We start from the raw sequence: 21,612 nt of genomic DNA, 5'->3' as shown, positions 1-21,612 counted from the left end.
AAAAGGCTTATCTCCCCGTTTCCAGCTGTTTAGCGACATTTGGGATGGTGTGTGATGAAAAATTCGAGAATTTAACCTTTTCTTCCAAAAAAGGCAGATCTCCCTGTTTCCAGCGCTTTTCTGACACTGGAGCTGATATGTGATGAAAAAGTCAAAATGTTAACCATTGCTTCCAAAAAAGGCTTATCTCCCCGTTTCCAGCTGTTTAGTGACATTTGGGATGATGTGTGATGAAAAATTCAAGAATTTAACCATTTCTTCCAAAAAAGACTTATCTCCCTGTTTCCAGCGCTTTTCTGACACTTGGGCTGACATGTGATGAAAAAGTCAGAAATCTTAATCAATGCTTCCAAAAAAGGCTTATCTCCCCGTCTCCAGCTGTTTAGTGACATTTGGGATGATGTGTGATGACAAATTCAAGAATGTAACCTTTTCTTCCAAAAAAAGGCAGATCTCCCTGTTTCCAGCGCTTTTCTGACACTTGGGCTGACATGTGATGAAAAAGTCAGAAATCTTAATCAATGCTTCCAAAAAAGGCTTATCTCCCCGTTTCCAGCTGATTAGTGACATTTGGGATGATGTGTGATGAAAAATTCAAGAATTTAACCTTTTCTTCCAAAAAAAGGCAGATCTCCCTGTTTCCAGCGCTTTTCTGACACTGGAGCTGATATGTGATGAAAAAGTCAAAATGTTAACCATTGCTTCCAAAAAAGGCTTATCTCCCCGTTTCCAGCTGTTTAGTGACATTTGGGATGATGTGTGATGAAAAATTCGAGAATTTAACCATTTCTTCCAAAAAAGGCTTATCTCCCTTTTTCCAGCGCTTTTCTGACACCTGGGCTGACATGTGATGAAAAACTCAGAAATCTTAATCAATGCTTCCAAAAAAGGCTTATCTCCCCGTTTCCAGCTGTTTAGTGACATTTGGGATGATGTGTGATGAAAAATTCAAGAATTTAACCTTTTCTTCCAAAAAAAGGCAGATCTCCCTGTTTCCAGCGCTTTTCTGACACTGGAGCTGATATGTGATGAAAAAATCAAAATGTTAACCATTGCTTCCAAAAAAGGCTTATCTCCCCGTTTCCAGCTGTTTAGTGACATTTGGGATGATGTGTGATGAAAAATTCAAGAATTTAACCTTTTCTTCCAAAAAAAGGCAGATCTCCCTGTTTCCAGCGCTTTTCTGACACTTGGGCTGACATGTGATGAAAAAGTCAGAAATCTTAATCAATGCTTCCAAAAAAGGCTTATCTCCCCGTTTCCAGCTGTTTAGTGACATTTGGGATGATGTGTGATGACAAATTCAAGAATGTAACCTTTTCTTCCAAAAAAAGGCAGATCTCCCTGTTTCCAGCGCTTTTCTGACACTGGAGCTGATATGTGATGAAAAAGTCAAAATGTTAACCATTGCTTCCAAAAAAGGCTTATCTCCCCGTTTCCAGCTGTTTAGCGACATTTGGGATGATGTGTGATGAAAAATTCGAGAATTTAACCATTTCTTCCAAAAAAGGCTTATCTCCCTGTTTCCAGCGCTTTTCTGACACCTGGGCTGACATGTGATGAAAAAGTCAGAAATCTTAATCAATGCTTCCAAAAAAGGCTTATCTCCCCGTTTCCAGCTGTTTAGTGACATTTGGGATGATGTGTGATGAAAAATTCAAGAATTTAACCTTTTCTTCCAAAAAAAGGCAGATCTCCCTGTTTCCAGCGCTTTTCTGACACTGGAGCTGATATGTGATGAAAAAGTCAAAATGTTAACCATTGCTTCCAAAAAAGGCTTATCTCCCCGTTTCCAGCTGTTTAGTGACATTTGGGATGATGTGTGATGAAAAATTCAAGAATTTAACCATTTCTTCCAAAAAAGACTTATCTCCCTGTTTCCAGCGCTTTTCTGACACTTGGGCTGACATGTGATGAAAAAGTCAGAAATCTTAATCAATGCTTCCAAAAAAGGCTTATCTCCCCGTCTCCAGCTGTTTAGTGACATTTGGGATGATGTGTGATGACAAATTCAAGAATTTAACCTTTTCTTCCAAAAAAAGGCAGATCTCCCTGTTTCCAGCGCTTTTCTGACACTGGAGCTGATATGTGATGAAAAAGTCAAAATGTTAACCATTGCTTCCAAAAAAGGCTTATCTCCCCGTTTCCAGCTGTTTAGCGACATTTGGGATGATGTGTGATGAAAAATTCGAGAATTTAACCATTTCTTCCAAAAAAGGCTTATCTCCCTGTTTCCAGCGCTTTTCTGACACCTGGGCTGACATGTGATGAAAAAGTCAGAAATCTTAATCAATGCTTCCAAAAAAGGCTTATCTCCCCGTTTCCAGCTGTTTAGTGACATTTGGGATGATGTGTGATGAAAAATTCAAGAATTTAACCTTTTCTTCCAAAAAAAGGCAGATCTCCCTGTTTCCAGCGCTTTTCTGACACTGGAGCTGATATGTGATGAAAAAGTCAAAATGTTAACCATTGCTTCCAAAAAAGGCTTATCTCCCCGTTTCCAGCTGTTTAGTGACATTTGGGATGATGTGTGATGAAAAATTCGAGAATTTAACCATTTCTTCCAAAAAAGGCTTATCTCCCTGTTTCCAGCGCTTTTCTGACACCTGGGCTGACATGTGATGAAATAGTCAGAAATCTTAATCAATGCTTCCAAAAAAGGCTTATCTCCCCGTTTCCAGCTGTTTAGTGACATTTGGAATGATGTGTGATGAAAAATTCAAGAATTTAACCTTTTCTTCAAAAAAAGGCAGATCTCCCTGTTTCCAGTGCTTTTCTGACACTTGGACTGACATGTGATGAAAAAGTCAGAAATCTTAATCAATGCTTCCAAAAAAGGCTTATCTCCCCGTTTCCAGCTGTTTAGTGACATTTGGGATGATGTGTGATGAAAAATTCAAGAATTTAACCATTTCTTCCAAAAAAGGCTTATCTCCCTGTTTCCAGCGCTTTTCTGACACTTGGGCTGACATGTGATGAAAAAGTCAGAAATCTTAATCAATGCTTCCAAAAAAGGCTTATCTCCCCGTTTCCAGCTGTTTAGTGACATTTGGGATGATGTGTGATGAAAAATTCAAGAATTTAACCTTTTCTTCCAAAAAAAGGCAGATCTCCCTGTTTCCAGCGCTTTTCTGACACTGGAGCTGATATGTGATGAAAAAGTCAAAATGTTAACCATTGCTTCCAAAAAAGGCTTATCTCCCCGTTTCCAGCTGTTTAGTGACATTTGGGATGATGTGTGATGAAAAATTCAAGAATTTAACCATTTCTTCCAAAAAAGGCTTATCTCCCTGTTTCCAGCGCTTTTCTGACACTTGGGCTGACATGTGATGAAAAAGTCAGAAATCTTAATCAATGCTTCCAAAAAAGGCTTATCTCCCCGTCTCCAGCTGTTTAGTGACATTTGGGATGATGTGTGATGACAAATTCAAGAATGTAACCTTTTCTTCCAAAAAAAGGCAGATCTCCCTGTTTCCAGCGCTTTTCTGACACTTGGGCTGACATGTGATGAAAAAGTCAGAAATCTTAATCAATGCTTCCAAAAAAGGCTTATCTCCCCGTTTCCAGCTGATTAGTGACATTTGGGATGATGTGTGATGAAAAATTCAAGAATTTAACCTTTTCTTCCAAAAAAAGGCAGATCTCCCTGTTTCCAGCGCTTTTCTGACACTGGAGCTGATATGTGATGAAAAAGTCAAAATGTTAACCATTGCTTCCAAAAAAGGCTTATCTCCCCGTTTCCAGCTGTTTAGTGACATTTGGGATGATGTGTGATGAAAAATTCAAGAATTTAACCTTTTCTTCCAAAAAAAGGCAGATCTCCCTGTTTCCAGCGCTTTTCTGACACTTGGGCTGACATGTGATGAAAAAGTCAGAAATCTTAATCAATGCTTCCAAAAAAGGCTTATCTCCCCGTTTCCAGCTGTTTAGTGACATTTGGGATGATGTGTGATGACAAATTCAAGAATGTAACCTTTTCTTCCAAAAAAAGGCAGATCTCCCTGTTTCCAGCGCTTTTCTGACACTTGGGCTGACATGTGATGAAAAAGTCAGAAATCTTAATCAATGCTTCCAAAAAAGGCTTATCTCCCCGTTTCCAGCTGATTAGTGACATTTGGGATGATGTGTGATGAAAAATTCAAGAATTTAACCTTTTCTTCCAAAAAAAGGCAGATCTCCCTGTTTCCAGCGCTTTTCTGACACTGGAGCTGATATGTGATGAAAAAGTCAGAAATCTTAATCAATGCTTCCAAAAAAGGCTTATCTCCCCGTTTCCAGCTGTTTAGTGACATTTGGGATGATGTGTGATGAAAAATTCAAGAATTTAACCATTTCTTCCAAAAAAGGCTTATCTCCCTGTTACCAGCGCTTTTCTGACACTTGGGCTGACATGTGATGAAAAAGTCAGAAATCTTAATCAATGCTTCCAAAAAAGGCTTATCTCCCCGTTTCCAGCTGTTTAGTGACATTTGGGATGATGTGTGATGACAAATTCAAGAATTTAACCTTTTCTTCCAAAAAAAGGCAGATCTCCCTGTTTCCAGCGCTTTTCTGACACTGGAGCTGATATGTGATGAAAAAGTCAAAATGTTAACCATTGCTTCCAAAAAAGGCTTATCTCCCCGTTTCCAGCTGTTTAGCGACATTTGGGATGATGTGTGATGAAAAATTCGAGAATTTAACCATTTCTTCCAAAAAAGGCTTATCTCCCTGTTTCCAGCGCTTTTCTGACACCTGGGCTGACATGTGATGAAAAAGTCAGAAATCTTAATCAATGCTTCCAAAAAAGGCTTATCTCCCCGTTTCCAGCTGTTTAGTGACATTTGGGATGATGTGTGATGAAAAATTCAAGAATTTAACCTTTTCTTCCAAAAAAAGGCAGATCTCCCTGTTTCCAGCGCTTTTCTGACACTGGAGCTGATATGTGATGAAAAAGTCAAAATGTTAACCATTGCTTCCAAAAAAGGCTTATCTCCCCGTTTCCAGCTGTTTAGTGACATTTGGGATGATGTGTGATGAAAAATTCGAGAATTTAACCATTTCTTCCAAAAAAGGCTTATCTCCCTGTTTCCAGCGCTTTTCTGACACCTGGGCTGACATGTGATGAAATAGTCAGAAATCTTAATCAATGCTTCCAAAAAAGGCTTATCTCCCCGTTTCCAGCTGTTTAGTGACATTTGGAATGATGTGTGATGAAAAATTCAAGAATTTAACCTTTTCTTCAAAAAAAGGCAGATCTCCCTGTTTCCAGCGCTTTTCTGACACTTGGACTGACATGTGATGAAAAAGTCAGAAATCTTAATCAATGCTTCCAAAAAAGGCTTATCTCCCCGTTTCCAGCTGTTTAGTGACATTTGGGATGATGTGTGATGAAAAATTCAAGAATTTAACCATTTCTTCCAAAAAAGGCTTATCTCCCTGTTTCCAGCGCTTTTCTGACACTTGGGCTGACATGTGATGAAAAAGTCAGAAATCTTAATCAATGCTTCCAAAAAAGGCTTATCTCCCCGTTTCCAGCTGTTTAGTGACATTTGGGATGATGTGTGATGAAAAATTCGAGAATTTGACCATTTCTTCCAAAAAAGGCTTATCTCCCTGTTTCCAGCGCTTTTCTGACATCTGGGCTGACATGTGATGAAAAAGTCAGAAATCTTAATCAATGCTTCCAAAAAAGGCTTATCTCCCCGTTTCCAGCTGTTTAGTGACATTTGGGATGATGTGTGATGAAAAATTCAAGAATTTAACCTTTTCTTCCAAAAAAAGGCAGATCTCCCTGTTTCCAGCGCTTTTCTGACACTGGAGCTGATATGTGATGAAAAAGTCAAAATGTTAACCATTGCTTCCAAAAAAGGCTTATCTCCCCGTTTCCAGCTGTTTAGTGACATTTGGGATGATGTGTGATGAAAAATTCGAGAATTTAACCATTTCTTCCAAAAAAGGCTTATCTCCCTGTTTCCAGCGCTTTTCTGACACCTGGGCTGACATGTGATGAAATAGTCAGAAATCTTAATCAATGCTTCCAAAAAAGGCTTATCTCCCCGTTTCCAGCTGTTTAGTGACATTTGGAATGATGTGTGATGAAAAATTCAAGAATTTAACCTTTTCTTCAAAAAAAGGCAGATCTCCCTGTTTCCAGCGCTTTTCTGACACTTGGACTGACATGTGATGAAAAAGTCAGAAATCTTAATCAATGCTTCCAAAAAAGGCTTATCTCCCCGTTTCCAGCTGTTTAGTGACATTTGGGATGATGTGTGATGAAAAATTCAAGAATTTAACCATTTCTTCCAAAAAAGGCTTATCTCCCTGTTTCCAGCGCTTTTCTGACACTTGGGCTGACATGTGATGAAAAAGTCAGAAATCTTAATCAATGCTTCCAAAAAAGGCTTATCTCCCCGTTTCCAGCTGTTTAGTGACATTTGGGATGATGTATGATGACAAATTCAAGAATTTAACCTTTTCTTCCAAAAAAAGGCAGATCTCCCTGTTTCCAGCGCTTTTCTGACACTGGAGCTGATATGTGATGAAAAAGTCAAAATGTTAACCATTGCTTCCAAAAAAGGCTTATCTCCCCGATTCCAGCTGTTTAGCGACATTTGGGATGATGTGTGATGAAAAATTCGAGAATTTAACCATTTCTTCCAAAAAAGGCTTATCTCCCTGTTTCCAGCGCTTTTCTGACACCTGGGCTGACATGTGATGAAAAAGTCAGAAATCTTAATCAATGCTTCCAAAAAAGGCTTATCTCCCCGTTTCCAGCTGTTTAGTGACATTTGGGATGATGTGTGATGAAAAATTCAAGAATTTAACCTTTTCTTCCAAAAAAAGGCAGATCTCCCTGTTTCCAGCGCTTTTCTGACACTGGAGCTGATATGTGATGAAAAAGTCAAAATGTTAACCATTGCTTCCAAAAAAGGCTTATCTCCCCGTTTCCAGCTGTTTAGTGACATTTGGGATGATGTGTGATGAAAAATTCGAGAATTTAACCATTTCTTCCAAAAAAGGCTTATCTCCCTGTTTCCAGCGCTTTTCTGACACCTGGGCTGACATGTGATGAAAAAGTCAGAAATCTTAATCAATGCTTCCAAAAAAGGCTTATCTCCCCGTTTCCAGCTGTTTAGTGACATTTGGGATGATGTATGATGACAAATTCAAGAATTTAACCTTTTCTTCCAAAAAAAGGCAGATCTCCCTGTTTCCAGCGCTTTTCTGACACTGGAGCTGATATGTGATGAAAAAGTCAAAATGTTAACCATTGCTTCCAAAAAAGGCTTATCTCCCCGATTCCAGCTGTTTAGCGACATTTGGGATGATGTGTGATGAAAAATTCGAGAATTTAACCATTTCTTCCAAAAAAGGCTTATCTCCCTGTTTCCAGCGCTTTTCTGACACCTGGGCTGACATGTGATGAAAAAGTCAGAAATCTTAATCAATGCTTCCAAAAAAGGCTTATCTCCCCGTTTCCAGCTGTTTAGTGACATTTGGGATGATGTGTGATGAAAAATTCAAGAATTTAACCTTTTCTTCCAAAAAAAGGCAGATCTCCCTGTTTCCAGCGCTTTTCTGACACTGGAGCTGATATGTGATGAAAAAGTCAAAATGTTAACCATTGCTTCCAAAAAAGGCTTATCTCCCCGTTTCCAGCTGTTTAGTGACATTTGGGATGATGTGTGATGAAAAATTCGAGAATTTAACCATTTCTTCCAAAAAAGGCTTATCTCCCTGTTTCCAGCGCTTTTCTGACACCTGGGCTGACATGTGATGAAATAGTCAGAAATCTTAATCAATGCTTCCAAAAAAGGCTTATCTCCCCGTTTCCAGCTGTTTAGTGACATTTGGGATGATGTGTGATGAAAAATTCAAGAATTTAACCATTTCTTCCAAAAAAGGCTTATCTCCCTGTTTCCAGCGCTTTTCTGACACTTGGGCTGACATGTGATGAAAAAGTCAGAAATCTTAATCAATGCTTCCAAAAAAGGCTTATCTCCCCGTTTCCAGCTGTTTAGTGACATTTGGGATGATGTGCGATGACAAATTCAAGAATTTAACCTTTTCTTCCAAAAAAAGGCAGATCTCCCTGTTTCCAGCGCTTTTCTGACACTGGAGCTGATATGTGATGAAAAAGTCAAAATGTTAACCATTGCTTCCAAAAAAGGCTTATCTCCCCGTTTCCAGCTGTTTAGTGACATTTGGGATGATGTGTGATGAAAAATTCGAGAATTTGACCATTTCTTCCAAAAAAGGCTTATCTCCCTGTTTCCAGCGCTTTTCTGACATCTGGGCTGACATGTGATGAAAAAGTCAGAAATCTTAATCAATGCTTCCAAAAAAGGCTTATCTCCCCGTTTCCAGCTGTTTAGTGACATTTGGGATGATGTGTGATGACAAATTCAAGAATTTAACCTTTTCTTCCAAAAAAAGGCAGATCTCCCTGTTTCCAGCGCTTTTCTGACACTGGAGCTGATATGTGATGAAAAAGTCAAAATGTTAACCATTGCTTCCAAAAAAGGCTTATCTCCCCGTTTCCAGCTGTTTAGTGACATTTGGGATGATGTGTGATGAAAAATTCGAGAATTTAACCATTTCTTCCAAAAAAGGCTTATCTCCCTGTTTCCAGCGCTTTTCTGACACCTGGGCTGACATGTGATGAAGAAGTCAGAAATCTTAATCAATGCTTCCAAAAAAGGCTTATCTCCCCGTTTCCAGCTGTTTAGTGACATTTGGGATGATGTGTGATGAAAAATTCAAGAATTTAACCTTTTCTTCCAAAAAAAGGAAGATCTCCCTGTTTCCAGCGCTTTTCTGACACTGGAGCTGATATGTGATGAAAAAGTCAAAATGTTAACCATTGCTTCCAAAAAAGGCTTATCTCCCCGTTTCCAGCTGTTTAGTGACATTTGGGATGATGTGTGATGAAAAATTCAAGAATTTAACCTTTTCTTCCAAAAAAAGGCAGATCTCCCTGTTTCCAGCGCTTTTCTGACACTGGAGCTGATATGTGATGAAAAAGTCAAAATGTTAACCATTGCTTCCAAAAAAGGCTTATATCCCCGTTTCCAGCTGTTTAGTGACATTTGGGATGATGTGTGATGAAAAATTCAAGAATTTAACCTTTTCTTCCAAAAAAAGGCAGATCTCCCTGTTTCCAGCGCTTTTCTGACACTTAGGCTGATATGTGATGAAAAAGTCAGAAATCTTAATCAATGCTTCCAAAAAAGGCTTATCTCCCCGTTTCCAGCTGTTTAGTGACATTTGGGATGATGTGTGATGAAAAATTCAAGAATTTAACCTTTTCTTCCAAAAAAAGGCAGATCTCCCTGTTTCCAGCGCTTTTCTGACACTTGGACTGACATGTGATGAAAAAGTCAGAAATCTTAATCAATGCTTCCAAAAAAGGCTTATCTCCCCGTTTCCAGCTGTTTAGTGACATTTGGGATGATGTGTGATGAAAAATTCAAGAATTTAACCATTTCTTCCAAAAAAGGCTTATCTCCCTGTTTCCAGCGCTTTTCTGACACTTGGGCTGACATGTGATGAAAAAGTCAGAAATCTTAATCAATGCTTCTAAAAAAGGCTTATCTCCCCGTTTCCAGCTGTTTAGTGACATTTGGGATGATGTGTGATGAAAAATTCAAGAATTTAACCTTTTCTTCCAAAAAAAGGCAGATCTCCCTGTTTCCAGCGCTTTTCTGACACTTGGGCTGACATGTGATGAAAAAGTCAGAAATCTTAATCAATGCTTCCAAAAAAAAGGCTTATCTCCCCGTTTCCAGCTGTTTAGTGACATTTGGGATGATGTGTGATGAAAAATTCAAGAATTTAACCTTTTCTTCCAAAAAAAGGCAGATCTCCCTGTTTCCAGCGCTTTTCTGACACTGGAGCTGATATGTGATGAAAAAGTCAAAATGTTAACCATTGCTTCCAAAAAAGGCTTATCTCCCCGTTTCCAGCTGTTTAGTGACATTTGGGATGATGTGTGATGAAAAATTCGAGAATTTAACCATTTCTTCCAAAAAAGGCTTATCTCCCTGTTTCCAGCGCTTTTCTGACACTGGAGCTGATATGTGATGAAAAAGTCAAAATGTTAACCATTGCTTCCAAAAAAGGCTTATCTCCCCGTTTCCAGCTGTTTAGTGACATTTGGGATGATGTGTGATGAAAAATTCAAGAATTTAACCTTTTCTTCCAAAAAAAGGCAGATCTCCCTGTTTCCAGCGCTTTTCTGACACTGGAGCTGATATGTGATGAAAAAGTCAAAATGTTAACCATTGCTTCCAAAAAAGGCTTATATCCCCGTTTCCAGCTGTTTAGTGACATTTGGGATGATGTGTGATGAAAAATTCAAGAATTTAACCTTTTCTTCCAAAAAAAGGCAGATCTCCCTGTTTCCAGCGCTTTTCTGACACTTGGGCTGACATGTGATGAAAAAGTCAGAAATCTTAATCAATGCTTCCAAAAAAGGCTTATCTCCCCGTTTCCAGCTGTTTAGTGACATTTGGAATGATGTGTGATGAAAAATTCAAGAATTTAACCTTTTCTTCAAAAAAAGGCAGATCTCCCTGTTTCCAGCGCTTTTCTGACACTTGGACTGACATGTGATGAAAAAGTCAGAAATCTTAATCAATGCTTCCAAAAAAGGCTTATCTCCCCGTTTCCAGCTGTTTAGTGACATTTGGGATGATGTGTGATGAAAAATTCAAGAATTTAACCATTTCTTCCAAAAAAGGCTTATCTCCCTGTTTCCAGCGCTTTTCTGACACTTGGGCTGACATGTGATGAAAAAGTCAGAAATCTTAATCAATGCTTCCAAAAAAGGCTTATCTCCCCGTTTCCAGCTGTTTAGTGACATTTGGGATGATGTGTGATGACAAATTCAAGAATTTAACCTTTTCTTCCAAAAAAAGGCAGATCTCCCTGTTTCCAGCGCTTTTCTGACACTGGAGCTGATATGTGATGAAAAAGTCAAAATGTTAACCATTGCTTCCAAAAAAGGCTTATCTCCCCGTTTCCAGCTGTTTAGTGACATTTGGGATGATGTGTGATGAAAAATTCGAGAATTTGACCATTTCTTCCAAAAAAGGCTTATCTCCCTGTTTCCAGCGCTTTTCTGACATCTGGGCTGACATGTGATGAAAAAGTCAGAAATCTTAATCAATGCTTCCAAAAAAGGCTTATCTCCCCGTTTCCAGCTGTTTAGTGACATTTGGGATGATGTGTGATGACAAATTCAAGAATTTAACCTTTTCTTCCAAAAAAAGGCAGATCTCCCTGTTTCCAGCGCTTTTCTGACACTGGAGCTGATATGTGATGAAAAAGTCAAAATGTTAACCATTGCTTCCAAAAAAGGCTTATCTCCCCGTTTCCAGCTGTTTAGTGACATTTGGGATGATGTGTGATGAAAAATTCGAGAATTTAACCATTTCTTCCAAAAAAGGCTTATCTCCCTGTTTCCAGCGCTTTTCTGACACCTGGGCTGACATGTGATGAAGAAGTCAGAAATCTTAATCAATGCTTCCAAAAAAGGCTTATCTCCCCGTTTCCAGCTGTTTAGTGACATTTGGGATGATGTGTGATGAAAAATTCAAGAATTTAACCTTTTCTTCCAAAAAAAGGAAGATCTCCCTGTTTCCAGCGCTTTTCTGACACTGGAGCTGATATGTGATGAAAAAGTCAAAATGTTAACCATTGCTTCCAAAAAAGGCTTATCTCCCCGTTTCCAGCTGTTTAGTGACATTTGGGATGATGTGTGATGAAAAATTCAAGAATTTAACCTTTTCTTCCAAAAAAGGGCAGATCTCCCTGTTTCCAGCGCTTTTCTGACACTGGAGCTGATATGTGATGAAAAAGTCAAAATGTTAACCATTGCTTCCAAAAAAGGCTTATCTCCCCGTTTCCAGCTGTTAAGTGACATTTGGGATGATGTGTGATGAAAAATTCAAGAATTTAACCTTTTCTTCCAAAAAAAGGCAGATCTCCCTGTTTCCAGCGCTTTTCTGACACTTGGGCTGATATGTGATGAAAAAGTCAGAAATCTTAATCAATGCTTCCAAAAAAGGCTTATCTCCCCGTTTCCAGCTGTTTAGTGACATTTGGGATGATGTGTGATGAAAAATTCAAGAATTTAACCTTTTCTTCCAAAAAAAGGCAGATCTCCCTGTTTCCAGCGCTTTTCTGACACTTGGACTGACATGTGATGAAAAAGTCAGAAATCTTAATCAATGCTTCCAAAAAAGGCTTATCTCCCCGTTTCCAGCTGTTTAGTGACATTTGGGATGATGTGTGATGAAAAATTCAAGAATTTAACCATTTCTTCCAAAAAAGGCTTATCTCCCTGTTTCCAGCGCTTTTCTGACACTTGGGCTGACATGTGATGAAAAAGTCAGAAATCTTAATCAATGCTTCTAAAAAAGGCTTATCTCCCCGTTTCCAGCTGTTTAGTGACATTTGGGATGATGTGTGATGACAAATTCAAGAATTTAACCTTTTCTTCCAAAAAAAGGCAGATCTCCCTGTTTCCAGCGCTTTTCTGACACTTGGGCTGACATGTGATGAAAAAGTCAGAAATCTTAATCAATGCTTCCAAAAATAAGGCTTATCTCCCCGTTTCCAGCTGTTTAGTGACATTTGGGATGATGTGTGATGAAAAATTCAAGAATTTAACCTTTTCTTCCAAAAAAAGGCAGATCTCCCTGTTTCCAGCGCTTTTCTGACACTGGAGCTGATATGTGATGAAAAAGTCAAAATGTTAACCGTTGCTTCCAAAAAAGGCTTATCTCCCCGTTTCCAGCTGTTTAGTGACATTTGGGATGATGTGTGATGAAAAATTCAAGAATTTAACCTTTTCTTCCAAAAAAAGGCAGATCTCCCTGTTTCCAGCGCTTTTCTGACACTGGAGCTGATATGTGATGAAAAAGTCAAAATGTTAACCATTGCTTCCAAAAAAGGCTTATCTCCCCGTTTCCAGCTGTTTAGTGACATTTGGGATGATGTGTGATGAAAAATTCAAGAATTTAACCATTTCTTCCAAAAAAGGCTTATCTCCCTGTTTCCAGCGCTTTTCTGACACTTGGGCTGACATGTGATGAAAAAGTCAGAAATCTTAATCAATGCTTCAAAAAAAAGGCTTATCTCCCCGTTTCCAGCTGTTTAGTGACATTTGGGATGATGTGTGATGACAAATTCAAGAATTTAACCATTTCTTCCAAAAAAAGGCAGATCTCCCTGTTTCCAGCGCTTTTCTGACACTGGAGCTGATATGTGATGAAAAAGTCAAAATGTTAACCATTGCTTCCAAAAAAGGCTTATCTCCCCGTTTCCAGCTGTTTAGTGACATTTGGGATGATGTGTGATGAAAAATTCGAGAATTTAACCATTTCTTCCAAAAAAGGCTTATCTCCCTGTTTCCAGCGCTTTTCTGACATCTGGGCTGACATGTGATGAAAATGTCAGAAATCTTAATCAATGCTTCCAAAAAAGGCTTATCTCCCCGTTTCCAGCTGTTTAGTGACATTTGGGATGATGTGTGTTGAAAAATTCAAGAATTTAACCTTTTCTTCCAAAAAAAGGCAGATCTCCCTGTTTCCAGCGCTTTTCTGACACTTGGGCTGATATGTGATGAAAAAGTCAGAAATCTTAATCAATGCTTCCAAAAAAGGCTTATCTCCCCGTTTCCAGCTGTTTAGTGACATTTGGGATGATGTGTGATGAAAAATTCAAGAATTTAACCTTTTCTTCCAAAAAAAGGCAGATCTCCCTGTTTCCAGCGCTTTTCTGACACTGGAGCTGATATGTGATGAAAAATCAAAATGTTAACCATTGCTTCCAAAAAAGGCTTATCTCCCCGTTTCCAGCTGTTTAGCGACATTTGGGATGATGTGTGATGAAAAATTCGAGAATTTAACCATTTCTTCCAAAAAAGGCTTATCTCCCTGTTTCCAGCGCTTTTCTGACACCTGGGCTGACATGTGATGAAAAAGTCAGAAATCTTAATCAATGCTTCCAAAAAAGGCTTATCTCCCCGTTTCCAGCTGTTTAGTGACATTTGGGATGATGTGTGATGAAAAATTCAAGAATTTAACCTTTTCTTCCAAAAAAAGGCAGATCTCCCTGTTTCCAGCGCTTTTCTGACACTGGAGCTGATATGTGATGAAAAAGTCAAAATGTTAACCATTGCTTCCAAAAAAGGCTTATCTCCCCGTTTCCAGCTGTTTAGTGACATTTGGGATGATGTGTGATGAAAAATTCGAGAATTTAACCATTTCTTCCAAAAAAGGCTTATCTCCCTGTTTCCAGCGCTTTTCTGACACCTGGGCTGACATGTGATGAAATAGTCAGAAATCTTAATCAATGCTTCCAAAAAAGGCTTATCTCCCCGTTTCCAGCTGTTTAGTGACATTTGGAATGATGTGTGATGAAAAATTCAAGAATTTAACCTTTTCTTCAAAAAAAGGCAGATCTCCCTGTTTCCAGCGCTTTTCTGACACTTGGGCTGACATGTGATGAAAAAGTCAGAAATCTTAATCAATGCTTCCAAAAAAGGCTTATCTCCCCGTTTCCAGCTGTTTAGTGACATTTGGGATGATGTGTGATGACAAATTCAAGAATTTAACCTTTTCTTCCAAAAAAAGGCAGATCTCCCTGTTTCCAGCGCTTTTCTGACACTGGAGCTGATATGTGATGAAAAAGTCAAAATGTTAACCATTGCTTCCAAAAAAGGCTTATCTCCCCGTTTCCAGCTGTTTAGTGACATTTGGGATGATGTGTGATGAAAAATTCGAGAATTTGACCATTTCTTCCAAAAAAGGCTTATCTCCCTGTTTCCAGCGCTTTTCTGACATCTGGGCTGACATGTGATGAAAAAGTCAGAAATCTTAATCAATGCTTCCAAAAAAGGCTTATCTCCCCGTTCCCAGCTGTTTAGTGACATTTGGGATGATGTGTGATGAAAAATTCAAGAATTTAACCTTTTCTTCCAAAAAAAGGCAGATCTCCCTGTTTCCAGCGCTTTTCTGACACTGGAGCTGATATGTGATGAAAAAGTCAAAATGTTAACCATTGCTTCCAAAAAAGGCTTATCTCCCCGTTTCCAGCTGTTTAGTGACATTTGGGATGATGTGTGATGAAAAATTCGAGAATTTAACCATTTCTTCCAAAAAAGGCTTATCTCCCTGTTTCCAGCGCTTTTCTGACACCTGGGCTGACATGTGATGAAATAGTCAGAAATCTTAATCAATGCTTCCAAAAAAGGCTTATCTCCCCGTTTCCAGCTGTTTAGTGACATTTGGAATGATGTGTGATGAAAAATTCAAGAATTTAACCTTTTCTTCAAAAAAAGGCAGATCTCCCTGTTTCCAGCGCTTTTCTGACACTTGGACTGACATGTGATGAAAAAGTCAGAAATCTTAATCAATGCTTCCAAAAAAGGCTTATCTCCCCGTTTCCAGCTGTTTAGTGACATTTGGGATGATGTGTGATGAAAAATTCAAGAATTTAACCATTTCTTCCAAAAAAGGCTTATCTCCCTGTTTCCAGCGCTTTTCCGACACTTGGGCTGACATGTGATGAAAAAGTCAGAAATCTTAATCAATGCTTCCAAAAAAGGCTTATCTCCCCGTTTCCAGCTGTTTAGTGACATTTGGGATGATGTGTGATGACAAATTCAAGAATTTAACCTTTTCTTCCAAAAAAAGGCAGATCTCCCTGTTTCCAGCGCTTTTCTGACACTGGAGCTGATATGTGATGAAAAAGTCAAAATGTTAACCATTGCTTCCAAAAAAGGCTTATCTCCCCGTTTCCAGCTGTTTAGCGACATTTGGGATGATGTGTGATGAAAAATTCGAGAATTTAACCATTTCTTCCAAAAAAGGCTTATCTCCCTGTTTCCAGCGCTTTTCTGACACCTGGGCTGACATGTGATGAAAAAGTCAGAAATCTTAATCAATGCTTCCAAAAAAGGCTTATCTCCCCGTTTCCAGCTGTTTAGTGACATTTGGGATGATGTGTGATGAAAAATTCAAGAATTTAACCTTTTCTTCCAAAAAAAGGCAGATCTCCCTGTTTCCAGCGCTTTTCTGACACTGGAGCTGATATGTGATGAAAAAGTCAAAATGTTAACCATTGCTTCCAAAAAAGGCTTATCTCCCCGTTTCCAGCTGTTTAGTGACATTTGGGATGATGTGTGATGAAAAATTCGAGAATTTAACCATTTCTTCCAAAAAAGGCTTATCTCCCTGTTTCCAGCGCTTTTCTGACACCTGGGCTGACATGTGATGAAATAGTCAGAAATCTTAATCAATGCTTCCAAAAAAGGCTTATCTCCCCGTTTCCAGCTGTTTAGTGACATTTGGAATGATGTGTGATGAAAAATTCAAGAATTTAACCTTTTCTTCAAAAAAAGGCAGATCTCCCTGTTTCCAGCGCTTTTCTGACACTTGGACTGACATGTGATGAAAAAGTCAGAAATCTTAATCAATGCTTCCAAAAAAGGCTTATCTCCCCGTTTCCAGCTGTTTAGTGACATTTGGGATGATGTGTGATGAAAAATTCAAGAATTTAACCATTTCTTCCAAAAAAGGCTTATCTCCCTGTTTCCAGCGCTTTTCTGACACTTGGGCTGACATGTGATGAAAAAGTCAGAAATCTTAATCAATGCTTCCAAAAAAGGCTTATCTCCCCGTTTCCAGCTGTTTAGTGACATTTGGGATGATGTGTGATGACAAATTCAAGAATTTAACCTTTTCTTCCAAAAAAAGGCAGATCTCCCTGTTTCCAGCGCTTTTCTGACACTGGAGCTGATATGTGATGAAAAAGTCAAAATGTTAACCATTGCTTCCAAAAAAGGCTTATCTCCCCGTTTCCAGCTGTTTAGCGACATTTGGGATGATGTGTGATGAAAAATTCGAGAATTTAACCATTTCTTCCAAAAAAGGCTTATCTCCCTGTTTCCAGCGCTTTTCTGACACCTGGGCTGACATGTGATGAAAAAGTCAGAAATCTTAATCAATGCTTCCAAAAAAGGCTTATCTCCCCGTTTCCAGCTGTTTAGTGACATTTGGGATGATGTGTGATGAAAAATTCAAGAATTTAACCTTTTCTTCCAAAAAAAGGCAGATCTCCCTGTTTCCAGCGCTTTTCTGACACTGGAGCTGATATGTGATGAAAAAGTCAAAATGTTAACCATTGCTTCCAAAAAAGGCTTATCTCCCCGTTTCCAGCTGTTTAGTGACATTTGGGATGATGTGTGATGAAAAATTCGAGAATTTAACCATTTCTTCCAAAAAAGGCTTATCTCCCTGTTTCCAGCGCTTTTCTGACACCTGGGCTGACATGTGATGAAATAGTCAGAAATCTTAATCAATGCTTCCAAAAAAGGCTTATCTCCCCGTTTCCAGCTGTTTAGTGACATTTGGAATGATGTGTGATGAAAAATTCAAGAATTTAACCTTTTCTTCAAAAAAAGGCAGATCTCCCTGTTTCCAGCGCTTTTCTGACACTTGGACTGACATGTGATGAAAAAGTCAGAAATCTTAATCAATGCTTCCAAAAAAGGCTTATCTCCCCGTTTCCAGCTGTTTAGTGACATTTGGGATGATGTGTGATGAAAAATTCAAGAATTTAACCATTTCTTCCAAAAAAGGCTTATCTCCCTGTTTCCAGCGCTTTTCTGACACTTGGGCTGACATGTGATGAAAAAGTCAGAAATCTTAATCAATGCTTCCAAAAAAGGCTTATCTCCCCGTTTCCAGCTGTTTAGTGACATTTGGGATGATGTGTGATGACAAATTCAAGAATTTAACCTTTTCTTCCAAAAAAAGGCAGATCTCCCTGTTTCCAGCGCTTTTCTGACACTGGAGCTGATATGTGATGAAAAAGTCAAAATGTTAACCATTGCTTCCAAAAAAGGCTTATCTCCCCGTTTCCAGCTGTTTAGCGACATTTGGGATGATGTGTGATGAAAAATTCGAGAATTTAACCATTTCTTCCAAAAAAGGCTTATCTCCCTGTTTCCAGCGCTTTTCTGACACCTGGGCTGACATGTGATGAAAAAGTCAGAAATCTTAATCAATGCTTCCAAAAAAGGCTTATCTCCCCGTTTCCAGCTGTTTAGTGACATTTGGGATGATGTGTGATGAAAAATTCAAGAATTTAACCTTTTCTTCCAAAAAAAGGCAGATCTCCCTGTTTCCAGCGCTTTTCTGACACTGGAGCTGATATGTGATGAAAAAGTCAAAATGTTAACCATTGCTTCCAAAAAAGGCTTATCTCCCCGTTTCCAGCTGTTTAGTGACATTTGGGATGATGTGTGATGAAAAATTCGAGAATTTAACCATTTCTTCCAAAAAAGGCTTATCTCCCTGTTTCCAGCGCTTTTCTGACACCTGGGCTGACATGTGATGAAATAGTCAGAAATCTTAATCAAAGCTTCCAAAAAAGGCTTATCTCCCCGTTTCCAGCTGTTTAGTGACATTTGGAATGATGTGTGATGAAAAATTCAAGAATTTAACCTTTTCTTCAAAAAAAGGCAGATCTCCCTGTTTCCAGCCCTTTTCTGACACTTGGACTGACATGTGATGAAAAAGTCAGAAATCTTAATCAATGCTTCCAAAAAAGGCTTATCTCCCCGTTTCCAGCTGTTTAGTGACATTTGGGATGATGTGTGATGAAAAATTCAAGAATTTAACCATTTCTTCCAAAAAAGGCTTATCTCCCTGTTTCCAGCGCTTTTCCGACACTTGGGCTGACATGTGATGAAAAAGTCAGAAATCTTAATCAATGCTTCCAAAAAAGGCTTATCTCCCCGTTTCCAGCTGTTTAGTGACATTTGGGATGATGTGTGATGACAAATTCAAGAATTTAACCTTTTCTTCCAAAAAAAGGCAGATCTCCCTGTTTCCAGCGCTTTTCTGACACTGGAGCTGATATGTGATGAAAAAGTCAAAATGTTAACCATTGCTTCCAAAAAAGGCTTATCTCCCCGTTTCCAGCTGTTTAGCGACATTTGGGATGATGTGTGATGAAAAATTCGAGAATTTAACCATTTCTTCCAAAAAAGGCTTATCTCCCTGTTTCCAGCGCTTTTCTGACACCTGGGCTGACATGTGATGAAAAAGTCAGAAATCTTAATCAATGCTTCCAAAAAAGGCTTATCTCCCCGTTTCCAGCTGTTTAGTGACATTTGGGATGATGTGTGATGAAAAATTCAAGAATTTAACCTTTTCTTCCAAAAAAAGGCAGATCTCCCTGTTTCCAGCGCTTTTCTGACACTGGAGCTGATATGTGATGAAAAAGTCAAAATGTTAACCATTGCTTCCAAAAAAGGCTTATCTCCCCGTTTCCAGCTGTTTAGTGACATTTGGGATGATGTGTGATGAAAAATTCGAGAATTTAACCATTTCTTCCAAAAAAGGCTTATCTCCCTGTTTCCAGCGCTTTTCTGACACCTGGGCTGACATGTGATGAAATAGTCAGAAATCTTAATCAATGCTTCCAAAAAAGGCTTATCTCCCCGTTTCCAGCTGTTTAGTGACATTTGGAATGATGTGTGATGAAAAATTCAAGAATTTAACCTTTTCTTCAAAAAAAGGCAGATCTCCCTGTTTCCAGCGCTTTTCTGACACTTGGACTGACATGTGATGAAAAAGTCAGAAATCTTAATCAATGCTTCCAAAAAAGGCTTATCTCCCCGTTTCCAGCTGTTTAGTGACATTTGGGATGATGTGTGATGAAAAATTCAAGAATTTAACCATTTCTTCCAAAAAAGGCTTATCTCCCTGTTTCCAGCGCTTTTCTGACACTTGGGCTGACATGTGATGAAAAAGTCAGAAATCTTAATCAATGCTTCCAAAAAAGGCTTATCTCCCCGTTTCCAGCTGTTTAGTGACATTTGGGATGATGTGTGATGACAAATTCAAGAATTTAACCTTTTCTTCCAAAAAAAGGCAGATCTCCCTGTTTCCAGCGCTTTTCTTACACTGGAGCTGATATGTGATGAAAAAGTCAAAATGTTAACCATTGCTTCCAAAAAAGGCTTATCTCCCCGTTTCCAGCTGTTTAGCGACATTTGGGATGATGTGTGATGAAAAATTCGAGAATTTAACCATTTCTTCCAAAAAAGGCTTATCTCCCTGTTTCCAGCGCTTTTCTGACACCTGGGCTGACATGTGATGAAAAAGTCAGAAATCTTAATCAATGCTTCCAAAAAAGGCTTATCTCCCCGTTTCCAGCTGTTTAGTGACATTTGGGATGATGTGTGATGAAAAATTCAAGAATTTAACCTTTTCTTCCAAAAAAAGGCAGATCTCCCTGTTTCCAGCGCTTTTCTGACACTGGAGCTGATATGTGATGAAAAAGTCAAAATGTTAACCATTGCTTCCAAAAAAGGCTTATCTCCCCGTTTCCAGCTGTTTAGTGACATTTGGGATGATGTGTGATGAAAAATTCGAGAATTTAACCATTTCTTCCAAAAAAGGCTTATCTCCCTGTTTCCAGCGCTTTTCTGACACCTGGGCTGACATGTGATGAAATAGTCAGAAATCTTAATCAATGCTTCCAAAAAAGGCTTATCTCCCCGTTTCCAGCTGTTTAGTGACATTTGGAATGATGTGTGATGAAAAATTCAAGAATTTAACCTTTTCTTCAAAAAAAGGCAGATCTCCCTGTTTCCAGCGCTTTTCTGACACTTGGACTGACATGTGATGAAAAAGTCAGAAATCTTAATCAATGCTTCCAAAAAAGGCTTATCTCCCCGTTTCCAGCTGTTTAGTGACATTTGGGATGATGTGTGATGAAAAATTCAAGAATTTAACCATTTCTTCCAAAAAAGGCTTATCTCCCTGTTTCCAGCGCTTTTCTGACACTTGGGCTGACATGTGATGAAAAAGTCAGAAATCTTAATCAATGCTTCCAAAAAAGGCTTATCTCCCCGTTTCCAGCTGTTTAGTGACATTTGGGATGATGTGTGATGACAAATTCAAGAATTTAACCTTTTCTTCCAAAAAAAGGCAGATCTCCCTGTTTCCAGCGCTTTTCTGACACTGGAGCTGATATGTGATGAAAAAGTCAAAATGTTAACCATTGCTTCCAAAAAAGGCTTATCTCCCCGTTTCCAGCTGTTTAGCGACATTTGGGATGATGTGTGATGAAAAATTCGAGAATTTAACCATTTCTTCCAAAAAAGGCTTATCTCCCTGTTTCCAGCGCTTTTCTGACACCTGGGCTGACATGTGATGAAAAAGTCAGAAATCTTAATCAATGCTTCCAAAAAAGGCTTATCTCCCCGTTTCCAGCTGTTTAGTGACATTTGGGATGATGTGTGATGAAAAATTCAAGAATTTAACCTTTTCTTCCAAAAAAAGGCAGATCTCCCTGTTTCCAGCGCTTTTCTGACACTGGAGCTGATATGTGATGAAAAAGTCAAAATGTTAACCATTGCTTCCAAAAAAGGCTTATCTCCCCGTTTCCAGCTGTTTAGTGACATTTGGGATGATGTGTGATGAAAAATTCGAGAATTTAACCATTTCTTCCAAAAAAGGCTTATCTCCCTGTTTCCAGCGCTTTTCTGACACCTGGGCTGACATGTGATGAAATAGTCAGAAATCTTAATCAATGCTTCCAAAA

The sequence above is a fragment of the Limanda limanda genome, chromosome 16 (genome assembly GCF_963576545.1).
Source record: "Limanda limanda chromosome 16, fLimLim1.1, whole genome shotgun sequence".
Lineage (NCBI taxonomy): Eukaryota > Metazoa > Chordata > Actinopteri > Pleuronectiformes > Pleuronectidae > Limanda > Limanda limanda.
This window is presented reverse-complemented; position numbering follows the sequence as displayed.